This window comes from Octopus sinensis, linkage group LG4, assembly GCF_006345805.1.
Source record: "Octopus sinensis linkage group LG4, ASM634580v1, whole genome shotgun sequence".
Classification (NCBI taxonomy): domain Eukaryota; kingdom Metazoa; phylum Mollusca; class Cephalopoda; order Octopoda; family Octopodidae; genus Octopus; species Octopus sinensis.
The window spans coordinates 115,557,925-115,577,086 of record NC_043000.1 but is presented as its reverse complement, the minus strand read 5'-3'; the positions used below and the strand labels follow the sequence as shown (position 1 = coordinate 115,577,086).

The 19,162-nt window shown below is 39.8% G+C and overlaps 10 non-coding genes across 10 annotated transcripts; 4 read left to right on the top strand and 6 right to left on the bottom strand.

The window, feature by feature from the left end:
- Positions 1 to 2,070: 2,070 nt before the first annotated feature.
- On the bottom strand, positions 2,071 to 2,164 carry Trnay-gua. The gene is made up of 2 exons: positions 2,128 to 2,164; positions 2,071 to 2,106 (listed from the first exon to the last, which is right to left on the bottom strand). It is a non-coding gene; the product is annotated as a tRNA-Tyr (tRNA).
- Positions 2,165 to 3,030: 866 nt separating this feature from the next.
- On the top strand, positions 3,031 to 3,104 carry Trnai-aau. Its single transcript has one exon. It is a non-coding gene; the product is annotated as a tRNA-Ile (tRNA).
- Positions 3,105 to 4,499: 1,395 nt separating this feature from the next.
- On the bottom strand, positions 4,500 to 4,593 carry Trnay-aua. Its single transcript has 2 exons — positions 4,557 to 4,593; positions 4,500 to 4,535 (listed from the first exon to the last, which is right to left on the bottom strand). It is a non-coding gene; the product is annotated as a tRNA-Tyr (tRNA).
- Positions 4,594 to 5,474: 881 nt separating this feature from the next.
- Trnai-aau lies at positions 5,475 to 5,548 on the top strand. Its single transcript has one exon. It is a non-coding gene; the product is annotated as a tRNA-Ile (tRNA).
- Positions 5,549 to 6,711: 1,163 nt separating this feature from the next.
- Trnay-gua lies at positions 6,712 to 6,805 on the bottom strand. Its single transcript has 2 exons — positions 6,769 to 6,805; positions 6,712 to 6,747 (listed from the first exon to the last, which is right to left on the bottom strand). It is a non-coding gene; the product is annotated as a tRNA-Tyr (tRNA).
- A 971-nt stretch (positions 6,806 to 7,776) lies between these two features.
- Trnay-gua lies at positions 7,777 to 7,870 on the bottom strand. Its single transcript has 2 exons — positions 7,834 to 7,870; positions 7,777 to 7,812 (listed from the first exon to the last, which is right to left on the bottom strand). It is a non-coding gene; the product is annotated as a tRNA-Tyr (tRNA).
- Positions 7,871 to 10,151: 2,281 nt separating this feature from the next.
- On the top strand, positions 10,152 to 10,244 carry Trnay-gua. The gene is made up of 2 exons: positions 10,152 to 10,188; positions 10,209 to 10,244. It is a non-coding gene; the product is annotated as a tRNA-Tyr (tRNA).
- A 1,426-nt stretch (positions 10,245 to 11,670) lies between these two features.
- On the bottom strand, positions 11,671 to 11,763 carry Trnay-gua. Its single transcript has 2 exons — positions 11,727 to 11,763; positions 11,671 to 11,706 (listed from the first exon to the last, which is right to left on the bottom strand). It is a non-coding gene; the product is annotated as a tRNA-Tyr (tRNA).
- Positions 11,764 to 14,002: 2,239 nt separating this feature from the next.
- Trnay-gua lies at positions 14,003 to 14,097 on the bottom strand. Its single transcript has 2 exons — positions 14,061 to 14,097; positions 14,003 to 14,038 (listed from the first exon to the last, which is right to left on the bottom strand). It is a non-coding gene; the product is annotated as a tRNA-Tyr (tRNA).
- Positions 14,098 to 16,126: 2,029 nt separating this feature from the next.
- Trnay-gua lies at positions 16,127 to 16,219 on the top strand. The gene is made up of 2 exons: positions 16,127 to 16,163; positions 16,184 to 16,219. It is a non-coding gene; the product is annotated as a tRNA-Tyr (tRNA).
- Positions 16,220 to 19,162: the final 2,943 nt, after the last annotated feature.

Here is a 19,162-nt window from a genome sequence, read left to right as displayed (position 1 = left end):
AATGACCGATAAAATAGTACTACACAAAAATATATTGAGTCGGTTTGCTCGACGTAACCATGTCAAGAAGTTGTTCCAGCGGTTAATATAGGGCGTAACAAATATCAGAAAATCAAAAAAAAAATGTGTGTAATAGGTGTAAAACAACTTCCCATGAACGAATATGAAAAAAAAAATTCGCGCACGCGAAAGGGGGGTGGGGGAGAGGCCTCGGAAAATTCACATCGGGAAGTTCCGAAAGCGTCTGAGGAGCTGACCCGGGCACCAAAACAAAAAAAAAAATAGTGTAATATGTGTAAAACAACTTGCTCTAAACGAATATGACAAAAAAAATGCGCTCTCGCGAAAGAGGGGTGGGGGAGAGGCCTCGGAATATTTATATCGGGAATTTCCGAAAGCGTCTGAACCGGGCACAAAAACAAAAACAAAAACAGCGTAATAGGTGTAAAACAACTTGCTCTAAACGACTATCATGAAAAAAATGCGCATTCGCGAAAGGGGGGATGGGGGAGAGGCTTCGGAAATTTCACATCTTCAGTCCACGGCCTTTAAACTAAGAAAAAATAGTGTAATTGGTGTAAAACTACTTGTTCTAAACGAGTATCAAGAACACACACTCACACATGAATCATAAACTCCGTATTTCGCAAAAAAAAAATAAATAAAGAGAAGAAATTCTGGAAAAAGTGAAGAAATGTTGGATCTCCGCCATGTGAATCAAAATACGTGTCAGAAACATCTTGAAATACTACAGAAATTATGTTACGAAAATGATAATGTATACATACCTCTTTGAGTGGTCCATCGATAATGATGATAAAGAAATGAGTTGGATTTGAACTCAGAATATTGACTAACACAACTACATACTACAAGACTCAAAATATTCAGCCAAGTCACCACCCTTTAACTAGCAATAATAATAACATCAATAACATAACAGCCAAAAGATTTATTTGTTCTGAAAATAACAATCATAGTAAATAAATATGTTCTTTAATATTCACATTCATGTGCACAGTTAAACACACTTACATACAAACAGTCACGCATGCATAATACAGAACGGAACACATAAATGAAGGATGCATTACTTAGTATATATTACATCTAGAGAATTTTGATTAATAAGTCAAATATGCAAATTATAAAGATAATTAATTGCTTTACTAAACAGTGTTGTAAAGGTGAAAAAATAAATTTGGGAAAAAAATACACGCCAAAACTAATTAATAAAGGATAATTAGGGAAGGATTGACACAAAATAATAATTTTTTCTGTCTCTTTTTTTCTGATAAATGCATCTTAATAAGTGAGAAGAATTGCATATATCTGAACTATTTCAAAGAAAAGCATAAATTTAATGTTTAAAATAGCTTTAACCAAGGAATGAGATCCAACATTTCTTCACTTTTTCCAGAATTTCTTCTCTTTATTTATTTTTTTTTTTTGCGAAATACGGAGTTTATGATTCATGTGTGAGTGTGTGTTCTTGATACTCGTTTAGAACAAGTAGTTTTACACCAATTACACTATTTTTTCTTAGTTTAAAGGCCGTGGACTGAAGATGTGAAATTTCCGAAGCCTCTCCCCCACCCCCCTTTCGCGAGCGCGCATTTTTTTCATGATAGTCGTTTAGAGCAAGTTGTTTTACACCTATTACGCTGTTTTTGTTTTTGTTTTTGTGCCCGGTTCAGACGCTTTCGGAAATTCCCGATATAAATATTCCGAGGCCTCTCCCCCACCCCTCTTTCGCGAGAGCGCATTTTTTTTTGTCATATTCGTTTAGAGCAAGTTGTTTTACACATATTACACTATTTTTTTTTTGTTTTGGTGCCCGGGTCAGCTCCTCAGACGCTTTCGGAACTTCCCGATGTGAATTTTCCGAGGCCTCTCCCCCACCCCCCTTTCGCGTGCGCGAATTTTTTTTTTTCATATTCGTTCATAGGAAGTTGTTTTACACCTATTACACACATTTTTTTTTTGATTTTCTGATATTTGTTACGCCCTATATTAACTGGGTAAAACAAGGAAATATTTTAATTAAATAAAAGAAAAGTAAAACACGAATCTCGCGAGACGGATTCGAACCACCGACCTAAGGATGTCAGACGCTTAAATAACAAACTACAGTCCTCCGCTCTACCAACTGAGCTATCGCGAGACACGGAACAGAGGATCTCAAATAGTTTAGTCGTCAGAAATGTGAAGTTAAAACGTATGCCAGCTATTTGATATTATGTGAAAGGTGGAGGACGAGGAGGAGGACGATGAGGAGAAGAAGCCGGAGCATGGGGAGGAGCAGGAGCAAGAGAGGAGGGGGAGCAGGAGCAAGAGAGGAGTAGGAGTAGGAGCAAGAGGAGAAGCAGGAGGGGGAGCAGGAGGGGAAACAGGAGGGGCAACGGGAGGAGGAGGCAAGCGATATAAGAGAAGATTTAGAGGGAGAGGGGGGAATATGTTAGTATGTAAGATATGTAAGGAAATAGAATATAGCAGTGTTTTACTGAAACCTGTCTATCTATCTATCTCTATTTATCTCCTCTTCTCTCTCTTTCTCCCCCCTCTCTCTCTCTCTCACTCTATGCATACATGTATCTATATGGGTGTTTATCTAGCAATCTGTCTCTCTCTATATATATGTAGGTGTCTATCTGTCAACTTATTTCTCCATGTACATGGCAAGGTATCTGTCTATCTGTCTGTCTGTCTGTCGAAAAAGTTCAAAATTTTAAATGGGGGGGAGAGGGGGTGCATATTCGTAATCCCCGACATCTAAAACGCAGGAATCTGAAAAAAAAATGTTTTCCAAAAAATGCATTTTTCAGGAAGTGCGAAACTGCATTTACCCCCTTAATTCCCTTAGCTGACTTACTTTAAAAACTCTGCAATGATTAAAGTTGAAGCCAACTTTCGTAGAATTTCAACTCCCAGCGTAAAGAGGAATAACGAAATACTTCTCAACAGTTTATCTTTTCCTGCCATTCACCATAATAAGGACGTCAATGTCAAAACGATTAATTATACAACGAAGGCCGGTTAGCTCAGTTGGTTAGAGCGTCGTGCTAATAACGCGAATGTCGTGGGTTCGAGCCCCATACTGGCCATATGACTTTTTAAGTTTGCGCTCTTTTATGTTTGCGCAGGTGTGCTTGTATGGTTAAGAACTTCGTTTTGCAACCCACTGCTTTTTCGTTCAATCCCAAAGTTTGTACCATGAATAAGCGTCGTCTTTTAGAGCCCCGATCGAACCAATGCTGGTCAATATAAAGATCTTCACCCGGAAACAAAATAAAAATTAGCCAGCCTGTGGGTATTAACAAAGTGTGTGGAAAAGGAATAAGAAAAAAAAAATGCGTGCTGACGAACCTGGGAGGGTACTTTCGGAAAATTCACGAGATCCGATTTTTCCGTCATAAATTCAGGTAAATTGAATTTTTTTTTACGGAATCCCACGTTTTTGGTTATGGAGGATCCGATTCTGAAAACATAATATTCAAAAATCGCGTTTTCGAAATTTCATTATGCTATCGCAGTTTTGTGGGATTTGGCAGTTATTTCTAGTATTGCTTGAAAGCCTGAGGGTATACATTTTCTTTTTTTTTTCTTTTTTTTTTTCTCGTTGAAAATTGGAAATTTTACAAATTTTTTTCAGAATCGTAATATTCGTATTTTTCTACATATTTCGCAAAAAAAAATTTTTTTAAATAAAATAAAAAATTCCGGAAAAAGTGAAAAAAAGTTTGTTTTCAGAATCGGATCCTCCATAACCAAAAATGTGGGATTCCGTAACAAAAAAGTCAATATATATCCATCTTCCCAAAAGTTATGACTGAAAAACCGGATCTTGTGAATTTTCCGCAAGTCCCTACCACCACCCTCACCCCCAGGGTCATCAGCACGCATTTCTTTTCATATTCGTTCGCCACACACTTGTTAGCACCCCACCCACCCACCCCAGGCTGATTTTTTTTTTTTTTTGCTCCGGGTGAAGGTCTTTATATTGATCCAAAATGCCTTGTCACTGAATCTGGCGGAAGCTGTGTTGAGGCGGCGAGCTGGCAGAATCACTGGGCAAAATGCTTAGCGGTATTCCGTCTGTCTTTATGTTCTGAGTTCAAATTCCGCCGAGGTTGACTTTGCCTTTCATCCTTTCGGGGTCGATAAATTAAGTATCAATTAAGTACTCATCGACTGGCCCCTCTCCCAAAATTTTGGGCCTTGTGCCTAGACTAGAAAACACGGAAGCTGAGTGAAAGCTCGTCGTGTGTGCCGTCCCACCAACGCTTCACAACAGGTGTTGGTCTGTTTACATCCCCGTAACTTGGCGTTTCGGCAAAATGACCGATAAAATAGTACTACACAAAAATATATTGAGTCGGTTTGCTCGACGTAACCATGTCAAGAAGTTGTTCCAGCAAGGCCGAACTCCAACGACCGAAACAGATAATGGGTAAAACAAGGAAATATTTTAATTAAATAAAAGAAAAGTAAAACATGAATCTCGCGAGACGGATTCGAACCACCGACCTAAGGATGTCGGACGTTTCAATAACAAACTATAGTTCTCCGCTCTACCAACTGAGCTATCGCGAGACACAGAGACAATTGATTTCAAATAGTTCCGTCGTAATAAATGTGAAGTTAAACCTACGCCAGTTGTGTGATGTTATGTGAGAGGAGGAGAACGAGGAGGAGAACGACGGGGAGAGGCAGGAGGAGGAGCATGAGCAAGAGGAGGAGCAGGAGGAGAAACAGGAGGAGCAAGAGGAGGAGGCAAGTGGTATAAATGAAGATTTAGAAGGGAGGGGGGAATATATTAGTAACATATGTCAGGAAACGGGAACGGTATAGCAGTGTTTACCGGGAACCTGTGTCTATCTATCTGTCTGCCTATCTATCAGTCTATCTATCTATCTATCTATCTATCTATCTATCTATCTATCTACCTATTTATCTTTTTCTCCCCCCTCTCTCTTTCTCCTTCTCTCTCTCACTCTATGCATACAGGTATCTATATGGGTGTCTATCTAGCACTCTGTCTCTCTATATATATGTAGGTGTCTATCTGCTAACATATTTCTTTATGTATATGGCAAGGTATCTGTCTGTCGAAAAAGTTCAAAAAATTAAATGGGAGGCGGGAGGAGAGGGTTAAAAATTATTTTTCTTCCTTTTTTTTTTTTTTTGCATATTCGTAATCCCCGACATCTAAAACGCAGGAATCTGAAAAAAAAACTTTTCCAGAAAACGCATTTTTCAAGGAGAGGTGCGAAACTGCATTACACCCGACCCCCTTGATTCTCTTAGCTGACTTACTTTAACAACTCCACAATGATTAAAGTTGAAGCCAACTTTCGTAGATTTTCAACTCCCAGCGTAAAGAAGAATAACAAAATACTTCTCAACAGTTTATCTTTTCCTGCCATTCACCACAATAAGGACGTCAATGTCAAAACGATTATTTATACAACGAAGGCCGGTTAGCTCAGTTGGTTAGAGCGTCGTGCTAATAACGCGAATGTCGTGGGTTCGAGCCCCATACTGGCCATATATCTTTTTATGTTTGCATTCTTTTATATTTGTACAGGCTTCGTTTTGCAACCCACTCCCTTTTCGTTCAATCCCAAAGTTTTTACTATGAATAGGCATCGTCGTCTTTTAGAGCCCCGATCTAACCAATGCCGATCAATATAAAGATCCTCAACCGGAAACAAAAAAAATTAACCAGCCTGTGGGTATTAACAGGTGTGTGGAATACGAATACGAAGCAAAAAATGTTCGGTGACGACCCTGGACTTACGGGAAATTCACAAGATCCAATTTTTCCGTCATAAATTGGGGTAAAATGGATATATATTGAATTTTATGTAACGGAATCCCACGTTTTGGGGTTACGGAGGATACGATTCTGAAAACAAAATTTTCAAAAATCGCCTTTTGGAAATTTCATTATGTTATCGCTGTTTTGTAAGATTTGGCTGTTATTTCTAGCATGTGGATAGCCTGCTTGAAGGCCTCAGGGTATATATTCTTTTTTATTTTTTTTTTTCTTGTTGAAAAATTGAAATTTTACAAACAAATTTTTCTCAGAATCGCAGTCTTCATTTTCCACACACTTGTTAGCACCCACCAGGCTGGTTATTTATTCTTTTTTTTTTTTTTTTTCCTGAGAGCGGGTCTTTATATTGACCCCCAATGCATTGTCAGTGAATCTGGTAGACGGAAGCCGTGTGAAGGCGGCAAGCTGGCAGAATCGTTAGCACACCGGGCAAAATGCTTAGGGGTATTCCGTCTATCTTTACGTTCTGAGTTCAAATTCCGGTGAGGCCGACTTTGCCTTTTATCCTTTCGGGGTCAATAAATTAAGTACCAATTAAGTACCAATCGACTGGCGCCCTGTCCCAAAATTTTGGACCTTGTGCCTAGAGTAGAAAAGACAGAAGCTGTGTGAAAGCTTGTTGTGTATATATGTGTCGTTGTGTATGCCGTCCCACCAACGCTTCACAACGGGTGTTGGTCTGTTTACGTCCCCGTAACTTGGCGTTTCGGCAAAATGACCGATAAAATAGCACTACACAAAAATATATTGAGTCGGTTTGCTCGACGCAACCACCTCAAGAAGTTGTTCCAGCATGGCCGAAGTCCAACGACTGAAACAAATATAGGATAAAACAAGGAAATATTTTAATAAAAAAAAAGAAAAAACACGAATCTCGCGAGACGGATTCGAACCATCGACCTAAGGATGTCAGACGTTTAAATAGCAAACTACAGTCCTCCGCTCTACCAACTGAGCTATCGCGAGACACTGAGACGCTGGTTGTCAAATAGTTTAGTCATAAGAAATGTGAAGTTAAAAGTACGCTAGCTGTTTGATATTATGAGAGGAGGAGGAGGAGGAGGAGGAGGAAGAGGAAGAGGAGGAGGACGAGGAAGACCACGAGGGGGAGGGGAGGGGAGGCAAGTGGTATAAGGGAAGATTTTGAAGGAAGGGGGGAATTGTTAGTATGTAAGGAAACGGGGACGGAATATAGCAGTGTTTAGGAAAAACCCGGAAACCTTCACGTCTCTCTTTCTATCTATCTATCTATCTATCTATCTATCTATCTATCTATCTATCTATCTATCTATCTATCTATTTGTCTGTCTATCAGTCAATCTCTGTCTGTTTATCTTCCTCCTCTCTCTCTCTCTCTGCTCTGACACACACACACACACACACACACACACACACACCACACACACACATACACATACACCCTCTCTCTCCCAGTGTGTTAAAACGGGTAATCTACAATGAAGGCCGGTTAGCTCAGTCGGTTAGAGATCGTGGTAATAACACGAATGTCGTGGGTTCGATCCCCATTTGGCCATATACTTGTATTCATTTTGAGCAGCCATGGTTGTATGTTTAAGAACTTCGCTTTACAACCACCTGCTTTTGACATTCAATCCCGAAGTGCGTACAATGGCTAAGCGTTACGCACTTAGTATGGAAGGCGGGGATCAAATTACGATTTTTTTTTCTTTGTTTGATATGAAGATTCCCAAAAATAAAAGAGTTATGAGGGGTTATATGGCACGTTTAAAGAAGCATTGCGCCCTTTGGAGAAACCAATTCTATTGATTCTCTTCGTTGACAATACCACAATGATTAAAGTTGAAGCCGGCTTTCGTAGAATTGGAACTCAAAGCATAAAGAGAAATAACAAAATACTTCTCAACAGTTTAGCTTTTCAGCAAAAAAAGTAAGATAAAAACAAAAGTAACCAGGAATCTCGCGAGACGGATTCGAACCACCGACCTAAGGATGTCAGACATTTAAATAACAAACTACAGTCCTCCGCTCTACCAACTGAGCTATCGCGAGACACGGAGACAGTGGCTCTCAGATAGTTTAGTCATAAGAAATGTGAAGTTAAAACTACGCCAGTTGTTTGATATTATGTGAGCGAGGGAAATAGGGAGGAGGAAGAGGAAGAGAAGGAGGGTCGAGTGGAATAAGGGAAGATTTAGAGGGGAGGAGGGAATATGTTAGTTTGTAAGACATTTCAGGATATGGAAACGGAGTACGGCAGTGTTTAGGAAAAACTCGGAAACCTTTCTATTCGATCTATCTGTTTGTCCGTCCGTCTGTCAGTCTATCTCTGTCTATTTATATTCCTGCTCCTCTCTCTTTCTTTCTTTTTGTCCCCCCCCCCCTCTCTCTCGTTTTATCTAGCCATCTATAACTGTCTGTATACAGGTCTGTATTTATCAATCTGTTTAAATATACAGATAACTCTTTTGACCAGGGCCGGCCCTAAGGATGCCGGTTGCATGGGCAAGCTGAACTTCAGAGCCCTTACAAGTATAATTTCTTTAAACTTCCGCAGAGAGGAAAACTGAAAATGTAGACTAAAAAGCATATAGCGCCCCCGGGCGGCTGCCCGAGGTGCCTGTACCTAGAACCGGCCCTTTTGTTTCTGCCGATGTATACAAGTATCTGTCTGTCAATCGTTCCCTGAATGAACAGGTGTCTATCTGACAGTCTATATATGCAGGTAGTTATGTATATACAGGTATCCGTTCCTTGATCTGTCTTTGTACAGTTGTCTAAAGGATTACCAATCGCTTATACTTGCAGGCGTCTATCTGTCACCGTGGTCTTTTCCGTAGGCTTTCCTTCCCACGGATAAACCTTATCTGCTTCCCCCTTTACATTTTACATCATGACACTGTGATACACGATCCCTATTGATCGTTTTTTTCCCCCCATTTTTTTTTCTTCTTGCCCTTTTACGATCCCTTTTGATCGAAAACCTACCACATCTTTTTTTTTTCTCTCCCCCAAAAAGAAAAGCTCTACTTTGTAATCTGTCCCGTCTGTGTGCAGCCCTGTGTGGCTAATAAAGAAACATGTCGGTCAGCTTTTTTCTCCATGTATATGTCTGTCTGTCTGTCTGTCGGTCTCAGTACACAAGTGTTTTGCCAAACGATTATTCTAACTAACAGTAGCCTTAACTTCACATTTCGGATCTTTTTAAAACACGCCCCAGCTGTTCTTCTGTTACATCGACTGCGGAATCAAAACATGACTAGAAAAGTTATATCCATGCCATTTGAATTCTGAACATAAAATTTAACGGGATCCGCCTAAGTAAATAATAATAATAATAATAATAAACATTGTGTACAGTGCTCAGGTGCACTACAACTCATCGAAAGTGAATATATAATCAGGTGTAGTTTCTACGGATTTCGGAAGTCATGGGAGCTGTGTTGTTTTCAACACAGTAAGTAAATCATCCTTTCTAATCTAGGCATAAGGCCTGAAATCTTGGTGGAGGAAGGGACTGGTTGATTACATCGACCCCAATGCTCAATTGGTACCTAATTTATCGACCCTAAAGGATGAAAGGCAAAGTCGACCTCGGCGGAATTTGAACTCAGAACGTAGTGGCAGACGAAATACCTATTTCTTTATTACCCACAAGGGGATAAACACAGAGGGGACAAACAAGGACAGACATAGGTATTAAGTCGATTACATCGACCCCAGTGTGTAACTGGTACTTAATTTATCGACCCCGAAAGGATGAAAGGCAAAGTCGACCTCGGCGGAATTTGAACTCAGAACGTAGTGGCAGACGAAATACCGCTAAGCATTTCTCCTGGCATGCTAACAATTCTTTTCTACTCTGGGCACAAAACCCGAAATTTTGGGGAAGAGAGCTAGTCGATTAGATCGACCCCAGTACGCAACTGGTACTTGATTTATCGACCCCGAAAGGATGAAAGGCAAAGTCGACTTCGGCGGAATTTTTAACTTATTTACAATCTAAAGAAAACACTGTTACAAAGACGCACAGACACACACGTGGTCAGAATAAATATAAGAGGCAGAGACACAAATATAGTAATTGAATGAACGAACACACCAACATGGGTGTTAGAACTCCCACTATCACTCTCTCTCTCTCTCTCTTCTCTCTCTCTCTCTCTCTCTCTCTCTCGCTCTCACACGCACGCAAACACAGTCATAGTGAGAGCTACTCCTTCTCTCCATATAGCTCTTCCTTCTCCTCTCCGTGTTTCTCTTCTCACGCAAGAAATCAGCTGCTGATAATAATTCTTATGACTAAACTATTTTATACAATCAGATTTCGTGTCTCGCGATAGCTCAGTTGGTAGAGCGGAGGACTGTAGTGTGTCAATTCATGACTGTTATCCTTAGGTCGGTGGTTCGAATCCGTCTCGCGAGATCCCGGTTTTTTTTTTTCTGTTTCTTTCTTATTTTATTAATGTGTGGGTTGGTTTTACCCCCAACACTCTACATGTTATTATTTATAGCTTTAGGGCTTAACTGGCATAACTGTCAACTCTCCTTCACGTTCTGAGTTCAAATTCCGCCAAGGTCGACTTTGCCTTTCATCTTTTCGGGGTTGATAAAATAAGTACTAGTTAGCACTAGCGTCGATGTAATCGACTTACTCCTCCATCCCCTGAAATCGCTGGCCTTGTCCCAAAATTCGAAACCATTATAGCATTATCTACTTCGAGTTCCACCGTTTAAACGATTTAGTTCATCTCTCAAAACATTTATGAAATCTGTGTGTGTGTGAAACCAAAACGATTGCAGTGTGGAAGAGACTTATATATACAGGCTGTCCTAAATATGAATGCACACCTTAACAGCTGATAGCTCCTTAATTCTTATTTCTTTATAGATTTAACCCATCAGAGAAAACTTCACTAAGCTCTAACCAAAGAAAATTTATCCTAAAGTGCAACTGATGTTGGTGTGCTTACGTCCCCGCAACTTACCGTTTCCGCAAAAGAGAATGCTAGAATAAGTACCGGTTAAAACATTAAAAAAAGTACCAAAAATTCCTTAAGGTGGTGCTCCAACATGACCACAGTTTAAAGGCTGAATCAAATAAAAGATGAAAGATACAAAGATAATATTCTTTGAGTTTCTGCTGATTTACCAACGGATTTTCACGAAAAATCAGGTCTTTCTTTTATATTCTCTTATTCTCTTATATGTTTCAGTCCAATGACTGTGGCCATACTGGAGCACCGGAAAGAAAAAAAAATTTGAAGGCTTGTAACATCTTTATTAGTGATTTCTAAGGACAAAATGGAAGTGATTTTCGTCATCATCATGCGCAATTACATCAAAATTACATCTTTTGAAAATATCAGGTGAAAATTTGAAAAACTTCAAGGGATTGAAAGAAATTCTAAAATATTTTCTTTCAATTTTGTATTATTGTCGAAACTGTATGGAAGCCTGTCATGTGTGTGTGTGTGTGTGTGTGTGTACCGTCCCACCACCGATTGACAACCACAGTTGGTTTGTTTACATCCCCGTAACTTGGTGATTCGGCAAAAAACTGATAAAACAGCACCACACTTAAAAAATTGTAGAGTGAGTTTACCAGACTGAACTCTCTTAAGGTGTTCCAGCATGGTCGCAGTCCAATGACCGAAACGCGTAAAAGATACCTTTATAAAAAAAAAACACGAATCTCGCGAGAGAAATTCGAACCACCGACCAACAGATGACAGACATGAATTATACTGCAGTCTTCTATACGTCTAAAATAATCTTATTGGTGAAAAATAATTAAACATTTACCTAATTTTCTCCTATATTGACTCTAAATAGTCAAAAAAAAAATGGAATCTCGCGAGACGGATTCGAACCACCGACCTAAGGATAACAGACATGATATAACACACTACAGTCCTCCGCTCTACCAACTGAGCTATCGCGAGGCACACGAAATATGCTACCTAAATAGTGTAGTCATAAAGAAACGTGAAGCTAACGCGTCAGCTGATTCATAATTGTGAGACAGTAGCAACAAGGAGGAGGAGAAGGAAGAGGTAAGGTTATATATAACGCTGTGTGTGAATATAATAGAAGAAGGATTGGGAGGGTAAGCTTATACAGCTCCGGCTTTACAGGCGTGTGTCTGTGTGTGTGCATATCTAACTATGCGCATGCGTATGTGTGTGTATGCGTTTGTATCTAAATGGATATTTATGTGCTGGTGTGTATCTGTCCACGAGTATATGTATGTGTGTGCGTAATTATTTGTATATATATATATATGTATGTATATATAAGGCGGCGAGCTGGCAGAAACGTTAGCACGCCGGGCGAAATACGTAGCCGTATTTTGTCTGCCGTTACGTTCTGGGTTCAAATTCTGCCGAGGTCGACTTTGCCTTTCATCCTTTCGGGGTCGATTAAATAAAGTACCACTGGGGTCGATATAATCGACTTAATCCGTTTGACTGTCCTTGTTTGTCCTCTCTGTGTTTAACCCCTTGTTGGTAGTAAAGAAATATATATGTATGTGTGTGCGTAATCATTTGTATATCTGCATCCATGTGCGAACCTTTACATACGTACGTGTGTGCGCGCGAGTATGTGTGTGTGTGTGCGCGCGTATGTGTGAGTGTGTTCATTTGCGCCAGGGCAACGATAATACAAAGTTGCTGTAACATATCCTTTGTGCCTTTGTATGTATCGATGTGTGTGTTTCTTTATGTGTGTGTTTATGTACGCATATGAGTGCGCGCGCGCACATATGTGCGTGTGTTCGTCAGTGATCGTCAGTGTTCGTCGGTGTTCGTCGGGAAACAGACTTCACTCGGTCATTATTTGATGTACCCGCCTTCATGGTCCCCTTTTGTCTTTCGGGGTTGATCAATTAAGTACGATTTGAACACTGGTGTCGATGTAATTGACTCATCAACTGCCCGTAATTTTCAAACTTCGTCCCTATGGTAGAGAGGGATTATTTGATGTATCATAATGGATGTATGGCGTGACTCTGTTGAAAGAAGCTTGATTCCCAATCACATGGCTCCGGGTTCAGCCCCACTGTGTGGTACCTTGGGCAAGCGCCATCTGGGATGCCATATGCTGTGACACCTCCAGCAGCAATTTCTCGTCAGACTGAGAAAAGCAAGCTGTCTAAATATCGGTCGCTCTCCGACAGGTATGGTCGAGGCTGTGGTAGTAGAGACATCCAGTGTTCTTTGGCCCCAGGGCAGTCGCTAAGCCCCTGGAACCCCTGCGGTCACAGGGAGCCTCCGCGGTTGAGGGGCCCCATGTTAAGATCAGAGTACATAGAGGAGTCATCTATTTACTTTGGTTAAGATGTTGATCAAGAATTAAACTATGCTAACTGAAAATTTCAAGAAATAAAACGGTAATATATTGTACCAGCCAAAGTTCTTGTAAAAATATTACATTGAATCACGAACGTGCACCAGACTTTGTGGATTGTCTATGATATCTATTGAACACGAACTTGGCTCTCAGCTTGATTATTCTGAACTGATCGATAATTTCACAAAGCGAAAAGTGCACCGTGTTTGTCTTTGAAAGCTGCCTGAATTATAAAAGTGCTCTTTTACTCATATCTGGAAGTTTTATTTATTGAAATTTGTAATAGACCTAAAGAAATTTAACTTATTGTATTTTTAGAAATGTTCTTTAGAATAACGTGAAACATTGAACTTCAGAGAGAATAAAGTAAAACATAGCTATGAATAAAAGGTGTGTAGATTATGAATTTTGATGGAAGGAATGGGACCTCGAAACAAAATGTTGCAGAGAGCCTCTAAAAGTCACGCGACGAGCTGCTTAGCCCCCGGATCATATATCTCTGCGCACCGCTATCGGGATGGTGGCTGTAAGCAAAGCTGTTTCAGGCCTTTTCCATTTTGTCTGCTGGGTCAACGTTTAACTGCAGATCTCATGAAAAAGGTTATATCATATTCATGATAATAAAATATTTCATTACTAGCGAACAAGGAACGGTCAAGTGACTCTGAATTCAAATACAAGACTCATAAAAAAATAAATAGGACAGTGCATAATACAAACCCCTTAATACATTATCTAAATAAAAAGATTAGATGGTCACAGTTGAAAAGCCTTTGATTGTTGGTATGCATGGTCATTCAAAGCATAAGTATTTTAGAAAAAAAAATGAAATCTCGCGAGACGGATTCGAACCATCGACCTAAGGATTACAGCTATATATAATTTCACACTACAGTCCTCCGCTCTACCAACTGAGCTATCGCGAGACACTCTACTCAAGCTGAAATGTAAAATAGATTAGCCATAAGAAATGTAAAGTAAAAGTACTTGAGTGATAGATGAGGGAGGAGGAGGTAACAATCAAGAAGGAGATGGAGGGGGAAAAGAGGAGGAGGAGAAAAAGGAGATGGGAGGGGAATGTCTCATTGTATTCTTTCATTCTTTAACTTGTTTCAGACATTTGACTGCGCCCATACTGGAGTACTACCTTAAAGGGCTTTTCAGTCGAAAAAAATCAACCCCCAGAACTTATTATTTGGAAGCCTAATACTTATTCTATTTATTCCTCTTTTGTCCAACCGCTAAGTTACAGGAATGTAAGCATACCAACATTATCATCATTGGTGTTATCATCATCACCACCACCACCACCATCATCATCATCAACACCACCACCACCATCATCACCACCACCACAATCATCATCATCACACCATGATCATCATCACACCATGATCATCATCATCATCATCATCATCAACAATAACATAATTTTATAAGAGAAAAAATGACATTCGAGATGTCTGCTTCGTAGGGTAATACCGAAAATGTGTCGGGTTTTTTTTTTTAAGGTTTATTCTTTTAAATCTTATTTCTTTATTGCCCGCAAGGGGACAAACATAAAGGGGACAAACAAGAACAGACAAACGGATTAAGTCGATTATATCGACCCCAGTGCGTAACTGGTACTTAATTTATCGACCTCGAAAGGCTGAAAGACAAAGTCGACCTCGGCGGAATTTGAACACAGAACGTAGCGGCAGACGAAATACCTATTTCTTTACTACCCACAAGGAGCTACACACAGAGAGGACAAACAAGGACAGACAAACGGATTAAAGGCAAAGTCGACCTCGGCGAAATTTGAACACAGAACGTAACGGCAGACGAAATACCTGTTTCTTTACTACCCACAAGGGGCTAAACACAGTGAGGACAAACAAGGACAGACAAACAGATTAAGTCGATTATATCGACCCCAGTGCGTAACTGGCACTTATTTAATCGACCCCGAAAGGATGAAAGGCAAAGTCGACCTCGGCGGAATTTGAACTCGGAACGTAACGGCAGACGAAAAACCGCTAAGCATTTCGCCCGGCGTGCTAACGATTCCGCCAGTTTGCCGCCTTACTCATTATGTTTACTTATGTCTCCCAAGGGATAGTTTCCATTGCATATGAATGACCGAGATCACAGCATTCCCCTTGAAGGGATGCCGGTCCGTTGCAGGGCACAAGGCTAGTGATGTTTGAGAGAAGGCAAGTCGATTACATCGATCCGGTACTACTAGCGAATAGTGGTCCCGGTACGCGCACTCGCGCATCTGCGCTCGCTAGTCGTAAGTAGTCGATCCTACAACGACTTTTGAACCCTAAACCTAACCCTAGTTTGTTTATAAAAATAATTTATTTACTTAGTTTAAAAAATTGTTTACTTTGTTCGAAAAATATTATTTAATTTTCTTTGATATGTATTTAGCCTTGAAATACAAAAACATACGCGCAAATCGTTGTAGGATCGACTACTTATGACTAGCTAGCGCGGATGCGCGAGTGCGCTCACTGGGACCACTGTTCGCTAGTGGTACCCATCGATCCCAATTATATCGATTCCAATGATTCCAACTCGCTGTTTTCCGTTTACGTTTAACCATGCCTAATTTTAAAGGGACATAACTCCTGTTAAATCCTAAAACATTGACCGACGTTCAGATAATTAATAATGGTTTGTTCGTAAAAACTTTGAGGATACGGCTTTAATAAAACACATTGTTTTGACGAAAGTACTGAATAACAAGCGATTCGAATACTGATTATCGAATTATGATTGATTGATCAAACGTAAATCCCTCTGTTTTCAGTGGATAAATATTGTGAAGTGTAATTTACGCTAAATGTAAATGCATTCGCGCTGTTTATTTCTCACACGGAACTTGTTTACGAAGTATTACAACAAAACAGATTTATGACTGACGGATAGCAACACTATGTTAAATGTTAATACCACCTGCAGGTTCTCGCGATAGCTCAGTTGGTAGAGCGGAGGACTGTAGTGGTGATCTTCTTAACTGTTATCCTTAGGTCGATGGTTCGAATCCGTCTCGCGAGATTCCTATTTTTTTTTTATTTGTTTGAAATATCTTTCACTCATTTGTTTGTATCTTCTGTTTATATATCGTTTGTCTTTTTCTTTATTTTTTTTTCTTTTTACTTTCAGTCACTGAACCGCGGCTTGTCTTTTAATCGAACAGATCTACATTTTTTAAGTGTGACTGGTACTTAATTTTGAATGTGTCAAACATAGAAAGGTGGCAACTTGTCGTATCTAAATTGAAGTGGTGGGGATACTTCATCTCATTTTTTCCAAACAGTTCTACTAATCTCCTCAGCGTAAAATCTAAGCTCGTGTATATGTGGATGTGTGTATTACCACACTCAACGCGCGTGTATTCATACAAATAAATGTAACTTAGTCAATGATGTTATCGATTTTGCTAACTTTTGTTAGTAAGCAATAGTGTGTGTGCACGTGTGCGTGTACAACGAAGTTTTGGAGGGAAATATGAGTAGAAAAATCGAATTTGTCCAACTGACGTAGCTTCTGAGAAAGTTCCATTTTTATAGATTTTAGGGATCTTTTCATTTTCGAAGCCAATTTTTTCAAATTTTTCCTACTGAACCAAACAATTTGAAACTTCGTATACTGGTAGAATGTGTCAAAAGTAAACTTAATTGTAAACCAGAATGAAAACGGAATTGTAACTTCTAAGTTTAACATTGTTTAATAATTAGAATTTTAACCAATAGTATTCGGTCTTTCGGCTTGATATCAATTACTCCGAAAATGAAAAGATCCGACGTAGCTTCTGAGAAAGTTCCATTTTTATAGATTTTAGATCATGAAGCTTTACATTTGAAATGGAAAAAACATGCAATGTGTGAACTTCGTGTGAAATAGCGCAGAGAACGACAATATTAGTTAAGGAGGTGAGGAACGTGAGAAAGCGGCGAGGTGACAGAATCGTTAGCACGCCGGGCGAAATGCTTAGGGGCATTTCGTCTGCGGCTACGTTCTGAGTTCAAATTCCGCCGAGGTCGACTTTGCCTTTCATCCTTTCGGGGTCGATTAAATAAGTACCAGTTATGCACTGGTGTCGATATAATCGACTTAATCTGTTTGTCTGTCCTTGTTTGTCCTCTCTGTGCTTGTTTGTCCCTTGTGGGTTGTATAGAAGTAGGTGAGGAACGTGAGAAAACAAAAACCGGTGTGTTATAAAACAATGAGGAAAAGTAAATATTTAGATTGGATTTAAAGAAAAGACAGCTGTGTTGGTATTTTAATAGTTTAAGGTGCAGTCTGTTTAAACAGTGAAATAATAACGAGAGCTGGTATGTTGTTATATAATGTATGGACAATCTACTGGTTTGTACCATACGGGGTGTCAGGACCGGCTCAAGGTACTGGCAACTCGAACAGTCGCCCAGGGCGCCACGTGCTAGGGGGCGCCAAGGAGGACGTGACACAGACAAGGAAATTTCGACGACTGTCAGCTTGTACTCGCCGAAGTTCAGCTTGCTCAGGGCGCGAATTTTTTTCCCACGAGAGTTCCGGAGCCCAGTTATAAATTCATTTGCATATCGACAATCAGAGCTCAACTATCAAACTAATTCATGAGCGCATAACAAGATAAGGTCCCTTGGGTAAGGAATGACCATGCTTCTTTTCTCTTTTAAGAATGCGTGTTGTTCTTGTTCTTGTTTCAACCACGGCTGCCTCTGCATAATTATTTGTGGGAGGAGGGTAGCTAGCACATCACCCTCTACCCACAATTTTCACATCCAAATCTTTACCATATGGGGCCCTAACAAAAATCGATAATAAATGTAGATGCAAATCTCGTTCTAAAATCAGGCATAACTTGGCGAGGGGTTACAACACCGTTGTTACAATTACTGGCTATTTTTCAGAAACCATTACAGGTCTGTACGACCAGGGCTAACCTTTTTTGTAGAAGACATTTGCCCAAGGTGCCACGCGGTGGGACAGAATCCGAAACCCATGTGGTTGGGACGCAAACTTTTTACTACTCTACGTGTTTTTTTTATAACTGAAAACTTATTTTCAAGACATAGTTTGACTAATTTTGGCTGCTGTCAGAAAAACAAGGAGTGGAACTGTAAAATCTTAGTGTCAACTTTTCTTTGTGTAATTAGCTGATGTAATTAGCGAATGCCTGGAGCATTTAAAGTTGTTGCTTCAAGGCGGATTCGATAAATGACATTTACAAGAGAGACGTTTATAGGGCAAAGAGAGCGAGAAGGGGGGTAGTAGTAGTAGTAGTAGTAGTAGTAGTAGTAGTAGAGTAGTAGTAGTAGTAGTAGTAGTAGTAGTAGTAGTAGTAGTAGTAGTAGTTGTTGTTGTTGTTGTTGTAGTAGTAGTAGTATTAGTGGTGGTGGTGGTGGTGGTTGTAGTAGTAGTAGTAGTATATTTCAAAATAGTTAGCAAATAACATAAAATATATCTGTAGCAGACGAGAATCGTCCACCAGTTGTGGTAGAAATACTACACACGCATTTCTGCCGTTTCGGGGCTTCGTCAGCAGCAACCGCATGCTAAGATAAAATCCGTTGTCGCTGGTTTAGAAAAACAGAGATTGAAAAACAACTGATGTTGCAATTAGCCAGCCGGTTGAATAAAAATCCGTTCTTTATTATATAAAATCCGTTCTGTCTGTCTGTGTGTCTTCTAGGATCTCGGGCATCCTCTATCCGATTGCGCTCAAATTTGATATGTAGATACCGACGGTATCAGGGTGTGTATAAGTCTTGAAAAATTACAAAAATCGATTCCAGGTGAGAATGCGATCGATAAAGCCGTGGGAACGTACATTTGTACGCGCAAGTACATCAGCTGTTATATAAAATCCGTTCCGTCTGTCGGAAATTATTTAACCTTAACTTGGTTTCTTTCCTGCCAAGCTTACTGTTTAAACCATGTTTGTGTTCTCCCAGTCAACAGCCTTATCATCACTAGTACTTTAAACTCTTCGGT